Raw genomic sequence first — 22,361 nt, 5'->3', positions numbered from 1 at the left:
ACCTTCTGTTATGACACTTCCTAAATTTTTTTGGTGCTTGAAACTAGTGCTCAGAAAATATACTTCACACCATATAAACAAGGATGTTTCAAGAGTGGGTGGGAGGGGTTCAGGTCACTTTCACTTATTTTTTTCTACATTTGATTCTGCCATGTATATTGAGTTATTATTGATTATCAATCACTGTAGCAGTCTACAATATGGGTTGAATTGTTACATGTAATTGCTGTTGAAAGTTTGCTTCATTAGAAGCAAACTTGGATTAGATCTCCAGAAGCCACATTTTCACAGTGCTCCTCCATATGGTGGTGTAATCTAGCCTGGGTACTTAATATTTTTTTTTATTATTTACTTTGCTCAGAACTCCAATAACCTTGGTGACCGCTGTCTTTGTGTTCAACGGGGCTAGGTAGCAGGTGTCAGCAAAAGTTTTATTTGGAAGCTCATGAATTCTAAAGAGGAGCTTAACTATTATCCCCAACACTGGGAGCTTCCATGGCCTACTCCTGGAAAAAAGCAAATCCCGTGAACATGAAAGGAATTTATGAGATGCCAGTCATCTGACGAAATGAAATCTTTTCAGGATAAACAAGGGATGGCTTTTTTATCCGGTGATAATTAATAATAAATTAGACTACATTTCTAATTTGTGAGAATTCCTTATATGAGACCATTAACGTTTACTATTCAACTTCCTAACTGGCAATGTCTGTGGCCAGAGTTCTTCAAAATTGTAAAAACAATGAGGTGTACTTGTGGCACGTTAGAGACTAACAAATTTATTTGGGCATAAGCTTTTGTGGGCTAAAACCCACTTCATCAGATGCTTTGTGGGTTTTAGCCTCTAAGGTGCCACAAGTATTCCTCGTTATTTTTGCTGATACAGACTAACACAGCTACCACTCTGTAACCTTCAAAGCTGTAACGTTTAAATCTTGAAACAAAATACATCATGGTACCCTTCTGACACAAATAATGTGCATCTCTGTTTTTTTATAAACAGATTAAAGTTAAACTGTACACATTTCCATCTGAAGATAGACTAGTTATAGGAAGAAAGCTACATTAAACTGACTTCATGGGCTTCCTAAACCCCCAGAAGCCTAAAAATTGGACTTGAGGCTACAACCTTGCTTTTTTACGTCTAGTTATTTCACTACCGATATCAAAGGATCCTAGACATTAGAAATGGAAAATGGCTGATAGACATTTAGCTCCTTCACCTGCCAATACAACATTGTCCACTATACAATATTTTCCACTGCTTTGTTTAGTCAAGTTTTAAATGGCTCAGGTGGCATGGTACAGTACTGTACAGTCTGAGTGGTCTAATCTGAATTAGACAAAAATCAAGATTAATATAGATTATGCTCTAGAAGAAAATAATTTTGATTAAATGAATGTAATTCTATTTATAAAATGAGAAAATTAGAGTGAGTTAGCTCCCCTTAGTATGTTTATAGTTTGAGCCCTGAAGAGAAAGGGTGAGTTAGAAGTAGGAATAGAATTGCAACCTATTGTGATTTTTTTATTTTACCAATGTATAATCAAGGGACTTTGTATAGAAATATTTTTAAAGAAGAAACATATATCTTGTGAAAGACCCGTTCATTTATTTGAAACGTAGTTTAAAGCATGTATTAACCCCTTGCATTTCTGGTGTATAGTGTAAGGATTTATGAGCATCTTTTGAAATGTGCACTACCCTGCACAGACAGAGGCAAGGCATTGGTGGAACTGTGCATTACCCCATCAGTATGTATTCGGGAATTGGCCCAGGCTACTTTTTTGACCAGCTAGAGCAGCTCATTGGGAGCTGTTATGGTCTGCCATGCCAATGAGGGTTTAGGGATTCTCAAGCCCACAAATCTCCCAGCTGCAGAGCAACGTGAACTACATTTCCTGCTAAAAATCCTTACCTTGTTCTCCCGGGGACAAAAATTGACGCACATATGCAAGAAGCTGCATTACTAAAATGCAACTACAGGGAGAACAGAAATCAAACCACTGGGCCACCCAATGGACTAATCGAAGAACCATTTCCACGGGAGTTGGCGGTCAAGGGAAGCTTGGGGCCAAAGTCTTGCAGTTAATCAAAACTCTCAGTAACTTCAGGCTCAGGTCCTGAGCACACGGGGCAGCAGTTGGCTCCTAGACATCCCCCGCCCCCCCAGCAGACAACAGGGTGTTTGGGTTTTTTTTCTTAATAGTCTGGTAGTTTGAGGAGCAGGTGTCAGCCCGAGTCTCCTGCTTTTCAAAGCCGCTCTCCCCGTGGGGGTGGTGTTAAAACTGCTGCCCAGAGCGGGTCCCAAGTTTGTTTGTTTGTTTGTTTGCAAATTGCCCCCGCCCCGCCGCGAGTCCCTGGGGCCCAGGCCAGCGCCAGGTGCCGGGGCCGCGCCCGTGGGCGTCCTGTCCCCACCCGCGGGCTCCGCCAGGCGCCGCCCCAGCCGCGCTGCCCCGGAGTCCCGGGAAAGTTTCTCCGCGCCGCTCGCGAGCGGGACTTTCCCGAAGTCGGGGCGCGGCGGGACCCCGGGGGCTGCTCCGCGCGCGCTCGGCCGCCCGGCGGTGACCCCTCCCCGGGGCCGCGCTGGGGGCGGACCTGCGCGAACTGACCTGGCCACGCGGGAGCAGCGCCCCCTCCTCTGCGGGCGGCTCAGCGCATCCTCCGGCCGGGGGCTCCGCGCCGCCCCGCTGGGCTCCCGCGGCTCCGTCTGGGCACTTCCGCGCCTCCCCGCCGGCAGGACGCAGGGAGCTGGGCTGGGAGGAGAAAAGTGGGACAGTCAGCCCGGGGCTTGCAGGCGGCTGCCTCCCCCCGCGCCCCGCCGCCTCCTGCCGCCGCGCCGGGCTCCCTGCACTGGCCGGGGAGGCTCCCAGGGAAGTGATGCTCCTGCCTCCCGGCAAGGCTGGGCAGCGCGGGCTCTGAAGGGCTGAGCTGAGAGCCGGCTCCCTTTCCCCTCGCCTCTCCGCCGCCGCCGCCTCCTCCGCCATGGCAACACGGGAGGCAGCCTGCCAGCCCCCTGCCCTGCTCTGCCACGGCTCGGAGCCGGCGTCCCCAGCCCCGGGAGCTGGGGAACAGACCCCTTCTTTGTCACTTGCCTCTTGGCCAGAGGCGGGGGCGGTGAGGGGAGGCTGTCACGGCGGCTCCACTGGGCTCAGCGCTCTGCGATTTGTCTGAGCAAGGGGGCTTGCTCGCGCTTATTAATGCAAATCTAATGAAGTAAAGTCAGAGCTCCCTGGGGGAAGGGGGAGCAGGTGCTGGTTTGTTTCAGGCTGGGAAATGAATGTGGAGGCACGGTTATTTATTTTTTTCTAAGTATCTAATCACTCTCAGTTTCCGAAGGATGAAAGTACATGTGGAGACATTTCAATGCCTTCACATTTCCAGAGTGGTATTTCCCTTTAAAGTTTTACATGCATCCCCCCCGCTTCCCCCCCCCCCCACACACACACCACAAAGCTGCTGAATTATGCATTGTCTGCAGGGGAAATTAATTTTGATCAAAACAGGGGAGTTTGTTTTAAAAACATATATACACCTATTGTTTGCCACTAAGCTGCATAATAACTCTGATCATTCTGAATATTTGACTAAGACATTTCAAATCCTAAAGGGAAAGTTGCAGAAAAAGGAAATCCCAACCAGCTACAAGATTCCTTAGATCTCCAGGAGAGAAAAATTCCTTTTTAGGGCACAGAAGAGAATCTTTTTATATATATATATTTGTACTTTAGTCCAGAAATACACGGATATGTTTGTACTTTAGTCCAGAAATTCAATCTTGGGCTGTTAAGAGGAGGCATGCCCCAAGTTTGCCCTCCAAAAGTTTCTGATTGTGAGTAATAATCCAAAGGGGGTAAGTGCTAGAAGTAACTGGAAGAAAACTGAAGTGATGTAGATCTTGAACAATATTACAGAACTAGATGTGTTATGACCTGTGCATGTGAACCAAGGAGCTTTGTCTGGAAGCTAGAATGTTAGGTGTATAATGCATAGAAGGTAGCTCTTGCACTCTCTACTGGCAGATGCTACTTTTCTGATCCTTTCCTGCACAGCTCCACTGCAGAATAAACAATCAGAAATTCTATGCGGAAATACTACACAAGAATGCTCTCTGTGGCATACGTTCCAGTTGTTTGGCCTAATAAAGTGTGGCCACCTGGATAAAATCATAATCAGGAACAGTCAGATGAAACAATACCCCCAGAGCACTGGATCAGCTAGATGGCATTCTGCTCTCCTGGCCCTCTCCTCGGCATGTAGAATGGAGGAAACCCAGGGCAAACCTTTATATCAGGTTGGCCTTGCAGCAGAGTGGCTCTACAGAGATGTGCTCCAGAGATGTGGAGAGAGTGGCAATATCCAAGGGGACATGATTGTGACCATTGGAACTTTTGCAAATAGGCCCTTCAGGCATGATAAATGAGCAAAGGAAAAGAAGGTTAGTTAAAGAAACCTCTGGAAAATAAGGACTGTAGAGAGTTTCATTAATGCCACTTATATAAATATATTGTATCTTTCTTAATTTACACCTTAATCCTGGAGGAAACAAAAATGCCAACTAACCACTCTTTTCTAGTATCAGATGCTCATAGGAATACATTATAGTGAGATATTGTTGATGTTGTTTCCTGAACTGCTTTAAGAAATAAGCATGGTACAAAATAAATATTTTCTTAAAGCTACATTGAACTGTCTGTCTCATGTAGCATCTTTATTAAAGTGCTACACAATGAAAAATGTATACCAAGACCAATTCACACCTCTTGGCTAGGAATAAACTTCTAATTAGTTCCAGGTATGTCTAATAAAAGAACTAGGTATGCTATTTATCCATTGTTTAGAATTACTGAAATACAATGCACCAGATCTGTTTCCTGGCAATCAATTATTTGCATTAGACAGGTGTGACTTACTAAAATATTGAGTAAGGATCCAATCCTGCCATCTTTTTCAGGCAATATTCTCAACGAAAAATGGGAGATTTGGCTGAGTAAGGACTGTAGGATCGGACTTTATTAGATAAATAAAGCACATATATTCAAGTTTTCTAGTGTGGGAGGGGGGCAGAGTTTATATGGTGTTAAGAAAACCAACAACAAATACATTTCTCCTGAGAGATGAGAAATCTATCAATTCAGTGTTTTACCTCAGTTATTCCACCCCATTCCTTGTGCAGCAGGAGGCACAGATTTTAACAGCAAGAATAAATAAATCTAACTGGAGAAAGTGTATGGATTATATACAATATATAAAATATTCTTTGATGTCTGTTACTATTGTGGATTACCTAGAGAGTATGGTACTCTGGAGGATTAAATCCTGTTTACTTCATTCATGAAAGCTGTCCCACTGAAACCAAGGAGTATTCATGTGAATAAGATGAGCAGGTTTTGGCCTTGTGTCATTCACTTATATTTAATCTAAAAACCTTTTAAATAGAAGATTTCAGTGAAAGGCTAAAAAACAATCTGCTAGCTACTGATTGACATCAGCTGTGTGCCCTATTGTTGGTTACATTTACAAGGGCTGTCAACTACTTCTTAGTGAGGAATTCAGTTTAATCTCCATTGTTTTCAATATGTTCTTAGAAGCTTGAAAATAAAATATCTTTCACCACTGATTTTGTGGGCCTTATTTTTCCAGTTGGAAAAATTGATTTCCTCCCTCCCCCATGTCTTTAATGAAACACAAGGCAACATGTACCCCCTTAGTTTTCTTCCCTGTTTCTTCACCTGAATGCTTAATGTTGTTAGCAGACATGTGCCTGGCTCTGGGACCACTGTTTTTGGTTAATTGCTACTGCAAAGCTAGTGGAAGCAACGCAAGAACACAAAACATTTTTCTGAGATGACAGAACAAAAGAAATAGCAAAAATAATCAAAACTGGTTAGACTGTTTTACTTAGCAAGGGAAAAAATGGTTGATAGGCAGCTATAAGAAGAACAACACAAAGTTTTATCCAGCTCTTTCTATAAAATGAGCACAGTCTTTGTAAGTATGAGGAGGAAACGTTTTGAAACGATTGCAATATTTATTGTTTACTTTTTCAGTGATCTTTTGTATGCTTCAGAATTTGATAATACATTATAATGTGTGCTCTTGCTCGCTCTGTATCTATAAATACAGTAGTATATAATAATATTAGTATACACACTGTAATGTGTGAAAATGGGTTGAGGATTCTTGGCTGTTTCATATCACAAATTGTCACCTAGAATCTTATTTTAATCCTATTTTCACTGAAACTAGTTGAAATTATTAACTGGTTCATTTATAAGGCAAATAAAATGTATATATTTTTAAACTTTAATTTTTTGTTGTGGAGAAATAAAAGTTCCTTCTAGTTATTAAAAAAAAAGAAGAAATATTTGCAGGAAATTAATTGTGAAGGTGCTTTGAAATCCTTAAAACATTTCAATTGGAAACATGTAGAGTTATTTTTTCTAAGGCTTTGCAGGCTAACCTTTTCCATAATAATAATATCTATTGTGCTGAATGCATCTGTAAATTATGGGTTCCCCTCTTGTGGTTTCCATGAAGCCAAAGTCTGTTTTTCTGTGAATGACGTGGAGGTTCATTTTATAGTGTATCTTTATTCATTTCTCAGAAAACAGCACAGAGAAAAATGAACAGAACATATGGTGCCTTCTATCAGTCATCATTACTGTTTCTTCAGCTATGTCAACACCCCACAAATAGCAAATGAGTGTGAATTTCTACTGCTGAAAGAGTAAAGAAGAAATGGTTAGTGTATCAGAGTAAAAATCAATAAATATTAAAATAACCATCAAGTGGAAATGTAATAAATTATTAAAGCATTCACGAGAATGCAGAGAAAAGGCCTCAACTGTCAAACAATAATATCAAACTGGCAAACATAGGGCTGGAGCAAGAACTCATGAATTTCTCTTGATTTGATAACTAAGCCTGAAATATTGATGGGACACAGTCTCTCTTGCCTATTCTTTATGAATGATTCTGTACTATTTGAGGTGCTCATACAGACAATACTCAAATATGAACTGTGAGGAATGAATTGTAATAGTTTGTCTCAGGGGCATCCATAAAATCCTGAATTTCCTTTTAAGCAGACATCTAGAAAAGAGATAATTTTATTTAATTCCCTGTTGCTCCTATTACATTGCTAGTGGAAAGGTTGCAATCCAAATCTTATCTGCAAAGCCTCTGCCCTTTTTAAAGTCTCTTGCTAAGGCATATATGAGAAAGCAGCCTTGGAGATAGCTACCACAAGAACTTAATAAAACCCAATACTGGTAATGTGTATCCCAGCTTTGGAAGGGGATATTTCAAAACTAACCTACTACAGAAGCAGCAGAGGCAGTTGAGGTTTATGAAAGAAATTAATACGTGAAACTTGCTCGGTTTCCTGAGATCAAGAGTTCTCTGAAGGTAAATCCTTAGGCATCTGAAAAAGCTGAAATCCAGTTTTTTCTCTCTCTTAAATCCATTAAAGGCACAAAGGTAGAACCTGTGAAAATGTACTCCTTGTGGTATACCCACAATAAAACAAAATATTAAAGACCTGTATGCAGAAGTCAAGAGCAAACCAAGGCCAGTTTATCTCCCAGGTCTTTAATGGTCTGACAAAGCCTTATTCTTTGCTCAAAATCAAGACAAAACAAAACAGGATGCTAATGTATTTGGAACTGTGCCCTGTGAATACTCTGGGAAGCAATAGCCTATTCATTGCAAGCCCACTTTATTTAGCTATCCGTCTGAAATAGACGCATGGAAGGTGATTAATAAAACTGTATTTGAATGCTATTGTTTGAACAACCATCTGGAATCACAGTGATGCTTGAATTGGAGTCAAATATCTTCTTCTACCAGTCTCAATATCCCAAGTAACCTTCCTGATTTTTTTATTTATTTATTTTTTTTTGGTACCCACAGCTGAGTAAACAAACAGTCCTCCAAAGAATATTCTCTCAAAAATACATGTACAGTAAACTGCAAATGAAGGAGAACATGGCAGATTAGCTCGATAGATGAATGGGTAGAATCCATGAAAGAAGGAAAAGTACCTGGATTTTGAAATATGAAATATTAGGAACATGAGTACCAGGAGTATTATCACTCACAGTGAAAGAGAAAATCCTTGGGGAGTTAGGCAAAAGTGAGAAATGCTGAGCATCTCTATGGATTTTGGCTCTGGAAAAATGCTTCTATAAGTGTAGTGTCTGGATTAATCATAGAAATCTTAGATGAGAGAATTGGAAAAGGACTATAAGATCATCAAGTTCATCATTCTGAAGAGGCAGAATATAGTCCCCTAGAGAGAAGACACTAGTTATTGAACAGATCATAGCCAATAGGCAAACAAGAAACTTTCTGTCTTATAGATGGAAGGCTGCAGAAGCTTCTAATTCAGTGTCACAGGGTTGTCCAGGCCCAGAGGTCCCTGGCTGGAGGCCTCAGTATCCTGCCACACCCCTCACAGGAAAAGCGCAGTAGAGGAGTCCTCCAATGAGGCCTAGCATTGCTGCAGGGGAAGAAGCTAGCGAGAGAGGCTGCAGGGAGCAGCCAATCAGGGCCCAGGAGGACCATATAAAAAGAGTTACAAGACGGTCACTTCCTTGCTGGAGCGAGAGGAGTACAGCGGAGCTCCTGCCTGGCTAAAGGGAATTGCAGCACTATGGACAGCTCAGTGGTGGCAGGGATCAGAGAGCAAGAAAGAGCTCCTGGCTGGCTGCTGAGCCTGAAGTTAGATGAGCCTTGAGGTAAGGGTAAAGCTTTGGCAAAGGCTGGGGCCATGGAGAAGTGGCCCAGGGAACTGAAAGCAGTGTAGTTAAAGGGACATGGTGGCACCTGGCTGCTATTCTTAGGGTCCCTAGGCTGGGACCCAGAGTAGTGGGTGGGCCTGGGGTTCCCCTCCACCCCCGTAGGTCACTGTGGAGCTGACCTACAGTCAGACAGTGATAAACCCCCAGAAGAGGAACTGAACTACTTAGTGGCCCAGCTAGAGAGCTGGGACCAGACTAGACCTAGAGGGCAAAACCATTGCCTCCAGGGAGGAAGCCCTGGGGATGTGGCCCGGTACCAGGGCTCGAATTATTTAAAGACTGCAGACACACCCAGCCAGAAAGGGTGCTTGCGAAAGGTGGGTGCCACACTGTTACATTAAACCTAGATAGAAAGGCAGCTAGATCTGCCACACCTGGTAAGGGACCCTGCTGCTTTGGCCTTATGGGGTTTTATGCCATGCCTTAGGGAACACCATAATTAAAAATAAGCAAAATTAATCACTATTGTTAACTGTGCCTATTTTATTGTTAACAAAAATAATCAGAACACAAACAATAAAGAACGGTTATTTCAGATACAGTCTCTTCTGTAAGTCCCTCTATGGAGAGCTTTCACCAGAGATTGTATCTTTGAGGCTTGATGGGGACCAAGGTATCTTCTTCCCCAAATTAGTAGTGATTTCTGTCTTAGAGTACCTGTCACAGAGTAGCTGTTCCCAGTGCCCCTGGATCAGATCAGGGGAGTCCAATCCAGCCAAGTAAAGGGGCCTGGACTACACCTTGGCCTAGAAAGGGCTGCTGGTGGGCAGGAAAATGGTGTTTGATTGGGACAGACTGTGTCTGGGGAGGGAAAGCCACAGTGGAGTGGAGATAACTCTGGTGTTAGGTCCCCTGGAGCAAGGGGCCAAGGGCTCTGGGAGACAGCCCTGAGACTGCTGTCCCAGAGCAGGGGTAGCACTGACAAGAACTGGAAAGCTGCCAGAGGCCTCTGAGGGTACATCTTCAGAGGGATAAAAGATCTGCAGCATGGCCACGGCTGGTCCAGGTCAGCTGACTCAGGCTCAGACTGCAGGACTAAAAATTGCTATGTAGACGGTTGGGCTCAGGCTGGTGGCCGAACTCGGATACCCTCCACCTTCTCAGGGTCCCAGAGCTCAGGCTCCAGCCCAAGCCCGAATGTCTAGATAGCAGTTCTTCAGCCAGAACCCGAGCCCCACGAGCCCAAGTCAGCTGTTTGTTTACTTGCTTCTATTCAGAAAATAAACCTGCTTTAAAAAGATTGGGTGTGGCAGCACGTATCTTGGAGCTGGGGAGAAGAAACTCTGCTCAAGTGACAATTCGGAGGAATTTATAATCGCCTCTTCCATATCATCATGGAAGGAAGAAACACATTTCTTCAGGCTTGGCTGGATTCAAAATTAGCTGTTGTCATCCTTTCGTTGGCTTAGCACCTTTGTGGGTTTGTCTTGTGAGTAGTTCCAAGTCATGAATAGATTATCGGCTTCTACGTATACAGTAGGGTTTTAAATTTTGTTCAATTTGATGATTATATTGCCTGCAGCTTTGTATGGGGAAATTCTCAGAACATCTTTAAAAATTAGAGTTTTAAGCTTTTCTTTTATTCAGTTAATATTCTGAGATATCCCTCTTATTTCATCAGGTGTTATAAGAGTTGAAATTCTGTTTCAAATGAGTCCAAACACATTTACTTTTTACAGAAAAAGATTTTCAGTTCTCAAAATAGACTTTTTAAACTTATTTCTTAAAGCGTGTCTAAATTTAAATAACAATTAGAGAAGGTAATGTCTCTTCTTCTTAATCTTTGGAGAGGTGGCTCTTGTCTTTCTGAGTTGGATAAGGAAGTTTCTTGAGCGTTGCCAGATAACTAATTAATCCCCCAATTAATAGTAATATTTGTATACTCAGATGGCTTCTTATATTAGTAACCAGTTTAACAAGGTCATTGGATTCCATGTTGATACACGAAGCATTTTATCATTTACATAGCAATGATAATAGGAAGTTCTTACATTAGCAGCTTTGCATTTTGATAATATAGTTCCAAATATACATCTCATGAGAAGCTGGTACCATCTTCAAGCATTTAAGGAATAAAGAGGAAACATGAGTTAGATAGAAGTAATCAACATCTTCTATAAAACATTTTCCAGCCCTCCGCGTTTTTCTTGACGTGTGAAGGCTTTAGAGTACTTGTAGAGGATAATACTTTCAATAAGAAATTTGTAGGCGTATAACTGAGGTTTTTCTCTATGAAAGGAGGCGGCGGGGAGGAGAAAAGCCTATGTTTAGTACTTAGTTTTATAACTCTGATAACACATCCCTAAATTCTTCTTTGCTCCTAAACAGTATGTCCTTTTAACATCAGGACTCTTTCTAGAGTATAAATATCTGACAAAGTCCCCCACCCACTAGGTAAGATCATATCAATACCAGCGGGGTATCTTATATAAAATATGTGTCCTGTTCTTTGATAAAACCTCCTTGTGATTTGTTTGCCTTTTGACCAGAATGGTCCTTGGATTTATGATCTGCCATTTGCAGTATGTTTACAACTTGCAACTAAAGACTTCTATTAAATATTTTATACAAGACATGATGATCAATGCTTATATACATTTTCAAAACATAGCATAAAAGAAAATAGTATAAAAAGTTCAATCAAGATAGAAGTTATAAAAGCTTAATTTTAGAGTCTGTATAAACACACTTGGGTGTTTTCTCCTTTGACATGAGACTTGTCCCTGAGTGACAGAAAGCAGAAACATGGAATTTTTGTAATTAGCTTGCACATCTCAGTTAATAAAATAACCAACCAAAACCATAACCATATGTTGTTATATTCTCCAGGCATTGTGGGTATAAAATAGAGTATCTCTTAAATTCAGTAAAGGTGGCGGCAAGCTTGTAATGACCTAACGTTATAAGAATAAATTATAATATTCTTATTAATAAAACAATTTTTGCATAAATATTGATGTTTCCTCCCTACAGCTGTATTGTCCATAGTAAAAGAATGCCAATCCAGATCTGGTTATTTCAAAAATTCTTTCTAATAAAAGACTCTTTGAAAGTTGAATCTAGTTTTATGAGAGAATGCCTCTTTAAAAGATTGTCTTGTTGCAAGTTACACCAAATCTATTCTCCAGGCCTCCACTGGATATTTGCAAACTATTATTATTTGTATTAGCCTAGTCCAGTGGTTCCCAAACTTGTTCCGCCACTTGTGCAGGGAAAGCCCCTGGCATGCCGAGCCGGTTTTTTTACCTGCTGCGTCTGCAGGTTCGGCCAATCGCAGCTCCCAGTGGCCGCGGTTCACTGCTCCAGGCCAATGGGAGCTCCTGGAAGTGACAGCCAGTACGTCCCTCGGCCCACGCCACTTCCAGCAGCTCCCATTGGCCTGAAGCAGTGAACCGTGGCCTCTGGGAGCCGCGATCGGCCGAACCTGCAGACGCAGCAGGTAAACAAACCGGCCCGGCCCGCCAGGGGCTTTCCCTGCACAAGCGGCGGAACAAGTTTGGGAACCACTGGCCTAGTCCCTAGCAGCCTCAGTTATAGACTACGCCCCATTTCCTGACCACTGGAGACAGACCTATTGAGGAATCATATGACTATCCTGAGTTATCCTACTTTGTTCTTTTTGGAAAGTCTAGTCATGCTAAAGCTTTCGGAAAACCACTTGTATGAGCCTTGCTATCTTTGTGTGTTTGGACAGGGAAGTGAATCCAGATGCTCTGCACTGAAGTATATAGAGCAATACCATTAGGCCCCTGAGATGACTCAACATATATTTGTTTGTTAGTTGTTTTAAAGGACTTGTGGCATACTACCTTAGCACAAGGAGAGATAAATTGGATAAAAATATGCATAATGTTAGTCAAAAAATGTGATCTGCTACTGGAAGGATCACTCTATCATTAAAGAAATGGGTCACAACTCTGCTGCCATGCAGAGACAAGTTCTCTTAGGTACGAGGGAACATGGATAGATAGCTTGACATTTGGAATCCTTTCCTTGATTTTATGAATATTTGAAACTCATTGTAAGCTGGTAGGATGACTGAGCAGAAAGAAAATACAAGTTAGGCAGTAAAGCTGCTCATCAAACAAGGCAACACGAGCAAAGAGAGTCACAATAAAACTTCCTCTGCCTTGGCTGAACCAGATACACTCTCACCCTTCCCCAGGTATACTCCTAACTTCAGCCCTTTTTCCTCTTTGTGCAGATGTTCAGGGGAAGAGAAAGGGACGCTGGAATTAACACCTTCCATAGTGGAGACCCGGCTGTGCCCCTACATACTATTTCATACAACTGTTTGTTTTGTGGAATGCATGCTCCATTGAGCAATATCCTATCAGCAAACCACCACTCCATCACCTCTCCCCCTTTTTAATTGACCCCTTCTTTCTTTTCCCTCTTATGTGAGCATTACTAGTCCAACTTCTATTTTGCATAGAATGTGAATAATGTAGATGGCTTACAGAGGGAGGGACTGAATCTGTAAAAGGAGCAAATATTCCTTGTTTTATTCTACTATCTTTGTGTGCTTCCCATGTTTTCAATAAACAAAATAAATACAAGTATTGTGGCTAATTGGGTTTTTACTTACTCCATATACGTGAATATCTATTGTAAGGAATGGGAATGACCTACTCTATCACTACATGTTATAGAAAAGTTTGGTGACTTTTGGTTTCTTATTTTGCACCAATACCCTTCCCTTATGTAAAATACTGTGATGAGAAGAATCAAGGGTAGATTTACTTCTTGTTTTGCAAAGTCTTGTTCATTGGGTTTTGGTTTTGCAAATCCAAAGATTTAGGACCCATTTATCTGAATCCCCCTGTCGAGGTAGGGTATGTGCGTGCATGTACAACAAAAAGAGAAATGGTTCCGATTATGATCCATCTCTATTTCAAATAGTAATGGGAAAAATTTTGTGTGTTTGCTGTTGCAAAAATTTGTTGATTTAATTTTTGTTTTGCAAAACCAGGTGTAGTTTCAGTCAGGGTGCCATGTATCCAAGCACCCAGAAGTTGAGGGGAGTTCAGATGTACAATTTCAGTTTGGCCTGCCTCTACAAGAAAGGCAATCATGTCAACGAATTTTAAAGAGGAAAAATATACGTGGCCTTTAGTATTTTTCCCTAACCTTTCCTAGATGTGGATGTGATTCCATGCCCAAATTGGAATGCGTTACTAGTAGATGCAATCCCTGACCCTGAAACCTGTGTGTATGTACCTACTTTGGAAGAGGTTTGCTCTGCCATAAAGAAACTGGGAGTGCTGCTGGAGCCAACGGCATAATGCCCAAACTGCTCATAGCATTACACCAACTTTTTGTCCAGACTTGGACTACTTGGAAGGTACCAACGGAGTTGAAGTAAGGGACCATCATCCCATTATAAGGGGAAAGGCCAACACACTAAGTGCAACACCTACAGGCCAATAACTCCTTCTGTTCCAGGAAAAGCTTTTACATGTACCCTACTCACCCAGCTCCAGTCTCTCCTTATGAAACACTGTCACCCAGAGCATTTGGGCTTCACTGCTGGGTGATCTACAATGGAAGCTACACTGGATCTTTGCCTTTTATCTACGATCCATTGCAAATTCAGTTGTCCTTTGACAGCACCATATGTAGATCTAAAGACAGCTCTAGCAACAGAATCAAAAGGTGCCCTGTGGGAGACGCTACAAGGAACTGCAGTTCCTGTCATCCTCTTGAGGTTAATTCAAGGTCTACATAATGACTCAGGGACACAGGTGCAATGGGGGATCCATAGGTCCTATAGGTTTTAGACTAGATCTGGGGTGAAGCAAGGGTATGTCTTGGCCCCAGCCCTGTTATGCCACACTATGGATTGGCTCCTCAAACATAACTTTGTAAATATTGGTATAACTGTGGTTTTGACTTCTTTTACCAACCTGGATTACGTGGATGATGTCATTTTCTTCAGACAGGATTCAAATGGCTTTAAAGACATATTAGAGAGCTTCCAGCACATGGCACCTGCCCCAGGGCTAAAGGTTTCTTGGGTAAAAACAAAAATCCAAAAAACAAAAGTTGCGCAACAAGACATTTGTGCTGTTGGACAAGCCTTGGAAGTAGTGGATGAAATCATCCATCTAGGCAGTGAAGTGTCATCAAATGGGCACAGACAGCCTAAGGAGAATCAGTTTAGCAGCCTCAGCCATGAAGGACCTCTCTAGGGTATGGAGCCCAAAAGAAGGTGAAATTACATAAAAAGGTATGGATTTATCAAACACATGTATTTCCGATCCTCTCATATGGATCTGAAACATAGTATCATAGACCTGGAAGGGACCTCAAGAGGTCATCTAGTCCAGTCCCCTGTGCTCAAGGTAGGACTAAGTATTATCTAGACGATCCCTGACAGGTGTTTTTCCAACCTGCTCTTAAAAATCCCCAGTGATGGAGATTCCACAACCTCCCTCGGCAGTTTATTCCTGTACTTAACCACTCTGACAGTTAGGAAGTTTTTCCTAATGTCCAACCTAAACCGCCCTTGATTCAATTTAAGCCCATTGCTTCTTGTCCTATCCTCAAAGGTTAAGAAGAACAATTTTTCTCCCTTCTCCTTGTAACAACCTTTTATGTACTTGAAAACTGTTATCATGTCCCCTCTCAGTCTTCTCTTCTCCAGACTAAACAAACTCAATTTTTTCAATCTTCCCTCATAGGTCATGTTTTCTAGACCTTAAATCATTTTTGTTGCTCTTCTCTGGACTTTCTCCAATTTGTCCATATCTTTCCTGAAATGTGGCACCCAGAAATGGACACAATACTCCAGTTGAGGCCTAATCAATGCGGAGTAGAGTGGAAGAATTACTTCTCGTGTCTTGCTTACAATACTCCTGCTAATACATCCCAGAATGATGTTTGATTTTTTTGCAACAGTGTTACACTGTTGACTCATATTTAGCTTGTGATCCACTATTACCCCCCAGCATCCCTTGGATGGTACTTAAACAAGACATCAGGAGGCTGGAGGTATTCCATATGCATTGCCTGTGGTGACTAGTGGGCATAAGAGAGTTTTATTTTTATCGGTAATGGAGAGAACTGGCCTTGAGAAGATTGCAGTTTTCATTGGTCACTGCCAACTAGCACTTCTTGGTCCTATAGTCTGCCTTGGAGATAAAGTCCTCACCCTTCGATCACTGAAGATCAGACTTAAGGTTAGGAGGGGACATTGCCTGGTGATAGCCACACAGCATCCATGATTAACCTGGATGAACCAGATCAGTAATAATCCTGTAGAGCTCTTAGGTGCCTGGAATAAAGCCATACAGCGTGGCCATGGACATTCAGCTGTACGGCTCTTAACCTTAAAGACCCTCACAGTCTAAATGTGGTGTTTGTGTCCTCACAGTTTTCAGTTCTAATCAGTCATCACCATCTAGCAGCATTATATGTAGTAAAATATGAAGAATAGAAAGGCAAAAATCATAGCTATAGACATATGCAGTGCAAACTAGCTCTTTTGGGGGGGGTTATATTAGGGATTGAGGAAATCTGTAGCAGGTGTTTTGTCAACTGGGAAAGAATGTGCTCTTGTCCTTCTAAAAACCAAATGCTGTCTAAGTGCATTGTTTTCCTTAGTGCTAAAGCAGTGATGCTTTCAGAATCATACTTATGTTCTGTCCTCAACTCCAAGGTCACTTCCTGGAATACCTTTGGTTTTCATCACTTTTGACCATCTGGACTAGATGAGCAAGGTGGTATCAGTATAGTCCTTTGTGAACAACTATCCATATGACAAAGGAATGAATGCCTTTAACAATGTTGAAAAGGAAAAGCAAAAGCTCAGGACTGAAGCCTGATTTTAGCTTGATTTTTGAACAAAGTAGGGCAACCTTTCAGATTGAGACTGACCTTGTTCTGTGATAGTCCCTAGTTTGTTTTATTATTTTGGGTGGGTTTTTTTCACTTGCGTGGGGTAAAATAGATTCTTAGATCTCTTAGGGCCCAACCTTTCCAAGCCTTACTCATGTGAGTAATCACATGAGTAAAGGCTATTTTTGGGAACAAAGATTTATTAGATCAATCCTTAGAAAGCGGAGAGAGATGATATCTATGTATTTTAATCCTAACAGCTTATTCATTCTGAAAATGAGAGAGAGAAAACACACAGGTTTATTAGTGTGATTACTCTAAAATAGCAACTTGTGTTTGCATTTTGACTCTCCACTGTGGGTATTTCTATCGTGCAGCTGGGAGTGTGGTTCCTGGGACAAGTAGACAGACATGCACTAGCTCTGCTCAAGCCAGCATGCTCAAAGTAGCAGTGTAGCCAGGGACAGCCCGGGCGGTGGCCCCGGTTAGCTCCCTGAGTATATGTACAGGGGTCTGGGTGGGTTTGTCTCAGACAGCAAGTTGCCACCAGTGCAACCTCAGCTACACTGCTATTTTTAGAGGACTAGCTTGAGCTGAGCTTACACGTGTGTGTCCACCTGTGCTGGGATGCATGGTCCCAGCTTCTGTGTAGACATACCCTATGTGGATGCTGGCTGTGCAGGCATAACATAGTATCAAAACACAGTGAGAATCTGATTTATTGTGAGCCCAGAACCTGTGTCCTAGGGAGTCAAAAAGTAAACACAAGCTTCTCTACTAGTATGGTTGCCAGTTTTGGGGCATCAGCCTGTGGCATGGGGAGTTTATCTTGCTCTGACAATTTCAGAAGAGGAGTATGTTCCGGAATAAGAGAGAGTCAAATAACTTCTTTTTCTGATGCTTCAATATATTTCTCTTTCATAAAGTCAAAATGATCAGTGGCCCTTTCAATGTTAAAGTGCACTAATATACTGCATGGAAACTCATCATTCTGTCACACCCAGCCTGATTTGCCCCCTTTGCTCACATTGGGTAATATCTCGCCATGCAATCAGACCTGTCAACCCCAGAGTAAGCCTAGTAAGGTACTACTCAATTTGAGTTAGGGAGGCAGAATCGAGCCCTTTACAAACTCATAATGGGTTTCTACCATGTAATCTCACAATCTTCTCTCTAGTTAATTTACCCTGATCCCTGGTAACTCTGCTTCAATGTTGAGCTGAGGAGTGAAAACATTACTTTTAGTTTGTCATTTCCACTATGGAGTCTACTGCACAACTTCATCACCTAGTGTCAATCAGGAAAACAGTAGTTCATTGGACATGTTAATAACAAGACTTCTCTTTACGACACTATGTATCTTACTGATGGACCTAAAGTGGTGCAGTGGATCAAAACCACAGATGAATTCTGAGGAGTTCGGATTAGGAGCTGAATGTAGATCAGAACTTCAAAACTCAGGCCCTCTTTAATAAGTAGAATATTGAATTATCTGACCATTTACACAGAAGAAAGCATAGAGTGTCAATATCTGTATAATAATAATAAATAACCTTTTTTGATAAAGAATGGATAACTTTTGTCACACCGCCTCCTCTGGTGCTGTCAGAATAGATTAAATTTCTTATTTAATCCCCTGGGATCCTTGAACTTTATTTCATGACAGAGTATAATATATTATAATGGAAAACAGGTAATGGTATACTAATAGCAAGGAAGCAGATATTTATTATGAAAAGAAAATTCAATTTTAATTAATCTTTCCAAAGTAATTCAATTGAGTCTTCACAGGGATATATTTCTGCTTTTCCCCACAGTTTTCTACACTGTTTCTGCATATTTAAAATCTATAATTCAGTAGTCAGAGAGTACATGTAAACACAAAGCGAGATATGCAAGTTAGACCACATCTTGGGAGATTTGCTTGTGTGTTAGGGCAGTATTTTTTTCCCCCATGCACTGAATTGCTGTTGTTTGAGGGCATTGAGAGAGTCCTGGTGTTTTTTCCCAAATGTATGTAAATATTGATTTGATTTGCCATTTAGTTATTTGGGGGGGGGGGAGTAGAGCTTTCCTCCTCTGATTTTAATTTAAATGCAACATGAGTCACATCTTTCTTTGTTATCTCTTCTGCCTCCGTTTAGCAGTGCAAAAAAGAATTATGTGTCAGCTTTGTGTGTGTAGTCCCTGTCTATTTCTACAACCTATTGAGCTTGATGTAGTAATTCATGAACAGGTGACAGCCAGTTTAGAAATGATCCACTATAAAACAGAGAAAATATACAGAATATATAAACTTGTAGTACTATCTCCTTTTTAGCTAGCTTTTTTGGTCATTACTATTTTCAACATTTATATTTTTGATCAACCTTATGGTTGCAAAAATGTATCTCTTTGCATTGGTCTGATTTTCCAAACATGTTGCTTTTAATTAAAATGCTTCATTTACAGCTGACTTTCTGTTGATTTATGATAGAGGAAAGTGCTACACTGACATACACCCCATGGAACCATCTGGACTTCATTGAAGATACTTGGTGTAAGTTAGGGCAGAATTGAGCTCACTGTATATGTGAAATGCATGAAAATCATATAAAACCGGAGTAGCTCATGCTTATTGACACCCACTTTATGTTTAAGTAACTAATGAATTATTACCAAACTGAGGGTTGAGCAGCTAAGTGTATGAAGAAAGGCAGAGTCTGTTCCACAGAGTAAAGTGTGGGTATCAAGAGGAAGCAGAGAACATTGCTCTTTATCTGTAGTGTGGCTTACAATACACAATTAATTAATATTTGTTTTAATCTCCAACAAGATCAATGCATATTGCCTAGCTTGCATTACAGGTGGTCCATATCACCTCTGAAAGAACGGGGAAATGCAGATGCAATAGAGACCCTTTTATGGAATAAAGATCTGATCCTAAAAGGCTGTAAATGGAGCATTTTGATAAAAGCAACATATCTGAAAAAATCAGACTGATACAAAAAACAACTTTCCACAGCCCTGAGGAGGATCAAAATCTAAATATTGAAATGCGAGGAGGCTATGTATGCCTGTGGGATCAGGTATTAAGTGCCAGGATTTCTTTTTAGTTTAATTCTCCTTTGTTTTATTTTTAAATTGTTTTGATTACGTAAGACTTTTTGGATTCTGGGAAAATAAAGGAATGTTGGGCAGAGGGAGGAGCGAGAACCAAGATTTTGTATTTCTTATATGTACGTAGTGCTTCTGGTAGGGAGTACAGCTTGTGTTCAGATGTGGGCTTACCCTCACTGCAGTGAGTAGTACATCAGGATTATGAGCTTCTATGGGACAGGGACAGGAGATAGAAGAGAAGAGTTGGAGGAAAGAGGGAGGGAAAGGCGAGAAGATAGACAGGAGCAGAAAAGAGGTGAAACTGACAAAGGGGAGAAGAGAAAGGGAAGGATGAAGTAACTCAGAAGAGTGGGATGAAGACATAAAGAAACCCCATTCTTCCAAGAAACTCGTATCAGTTACAGCAAGGGCGGGCACTGCCTCACGAAGGGTTGGTTCAGGCATCAATAAATGAGAGGAGTAGTAGGGAAGCCCGAATAATAAAAGGAGAAGGTAAAATCCTTTGTAAGGAAGTAGTGTTGGTAACGCACAAGGTGGTGCCACTATATTCAGGTGTTGAGACAAAAAGGAGAGTTAATTAGCTGAGGGCTGTGACCGATAGAAATGTAATGCTGTACCACTAGAACTCCCACTTCTTCAAGGAATGCGTAAAAAAACGTGACTATCTAGTATGTATAGGCTGTTCTTCTGACATGCTATGAAAACTTGCTCTTCATTAAGTGAAGGAAGAAAGTGAATCTGAAATTACAAAGTGTCTTCTCCTCAGCATCCATAATGAAGAACGCTAAAGCGGAGAAAGCAGAAGAGCGCGTGTTTCAGAAACAATAGTTGCCATTGTATCAGTGGGTAATTCTAGGCCTTGATGGCATAACAGATGGGCAACAACACAAAAATAAGTGACTTCAGTCTGATAAAGACATAACTATCATGACTTCTCTTTTAGACATTATATCTCTTCAAGAAGTAATAAGAGGGCTTTTAGGCCTTTATCCCACATATTTTTCTAATGCTACCAACTAGTTCAGAGTTGAGTTCGGATGAGTATCTAGAGTTTCAAGACTTATGTGAACTATTTGAACTGCTAGAGCAGGCATTATCTGAGCTTTTCTGAACTTCAGAAGAAGGTTGGTTAGAGTTTCAAACGATAGATAAACTCTGGCAGCCATTCTAGAGTCCTCAATCAGAGATCAAGGCCCGTTATGCAAGGGATTATACAGACATGGAGGACAGATGCTCCCAGAGTTTAGTCATGCTTATGAGAAGATGTACCAGATGGATGGAACAAACAGATGGTTGTGGGTGGGGGGAAGGATGAAGGAACAACAATTACAGAGTATGGTCAGAAATTGGCTTGCTCAGCCTATTTTTCGTTTCAGGTAATTTTTTTTATTCACTCTCACTTTCATTTTTGTTGACTTTTACTCCACTATTCAAGCTCTAGTTCCTAGATTAATGTCGTGTGTAATCCATGACTGTCACATCTTCTTCTGCCAGTATTGAAAGTGAAAAATAGGCCTGCAGCGTATCAGGCAGCACAAGGCACTGTAGTACAAAGAGACATCTCCAGACACTTGCCCTTCGCCAGTAGCAGGAATAAAAGGAACAGCAGCTGAGGATGAGCAGTTGAAAAGAAAGGTGAGCAGCACCTGGAGAAGAAATGCAGCATTGTTCTGTAATAAAAATAGACATCACATATTGACATTGAAAATATGCTGAATGCTAGTGAGGACACAGACAGTAGCAGAGTATTAAAGAATAATGCTTTAAAGAACAAAACCCTGCACAACCATTAATTTTCCCATGGTGAGGTGGGGAAGGCTTGTCTCCATTTTATTATGGGGAAACTGAGGAATAGAGGAACTGTGACTTCACGAGAGTCAGTGGCAAAGCCCAATTTCAAATTCAGGAGCTCCTCTCATCCAGCCCCTTTTGTTCAATCAGCTAGACAGGCTGCTTCTCATAGGGTCCCATCCAGTAAGGTGCTGCATTCCTCCTGCAAGATGGTGAGGCCTTCAATTCCCACTGGCAGTCAGTAGGGCTGGCAGTGCTCAGCATCTCGTAGGATCAGGCCCCTAATCTCTATAAATATTGGCTTGTAGTTCTTTAAATGCCAGGGGATTTGGAAAGACTTTCTTTATCTGAAAAAGCATTGAGTAAAGTATTAACTTTACTGCTCTAGCGGAGACACCCCATTCACTCAGCTGTAACCTGGTTTATTAAAAGAGGTGGATAAATGTGTTCCTAGGAATGAACACACTCCGTCATATCTGTGAAGTGCTGGACTTCTCTTAGAATGGGCAATGTGAAAACCAGATTGATTTGCCTCTGCTGTTCCCTAGGATACCTGCAGGATGTATCTATTTGTCCTGATGACATTGCTACACACTAACTAATACCTGACTCCGCTGCATGCAAACAACGTTCAGTTCATGCATTCTGGACTCACACAGCGTCAGCACAAGGATATCTAAATTAGCTGCTGTCCATGGAATTGTTCTGAATTCAGAATGCAAGCGAGGGGCCTCAGATAGATTTTAGCCACTCCTCCTCTGCTGCACAGAATGTGACTAAATCATATTAGCCATTCTGTTTCCCAGGCAGTGCTTCCTACCTGTGGT

General features: G+C 41.5%; 1 protein-coding gene across 1 annotated transcript in view; it reads right to left on the bottom strand.

The window, feature by feature from the left end:
- Nucleotides 1-3,048, bottom strand: part of CHST8 (carbohydrate sulfotransferase 8) — a 274,146-nt gene extending 271,098 nt beyond the window's left edge. The window contains exon 1 of the mRNA XM_073307883.1: nucleotides 2,614-3,048. The gene's annotated coding sequence lies outside the window, so the exon portion shown is untranslated. The remainder of the gene's footprint in view (nucleotides 1-2,613) is intronic.
- Between the last annotated feature and the right edge of the window lie 19,313 nt (nucleotides 3,049-22,361).

This window comes from Lepidochelys kempii, chromosome 12 (genome assembly GCF_965140285.1).
Source record: "Lepidochelys kempii isolate rLepKem1 chromosome 12, rLepKem1.hap1, whole genome shotgun sequence".
Taxonomy (NCBI): domain Eukaryota; kingdom Metazoa; phylum Chordata; order Testudines; family Cheloniidae; genus Lepidochelys; species Lepidochelys kempii.
Note: the sequence above shows the minus strand (reverse complement) of the source record. Positions and strands in the feature narration are given on the sequence as shown.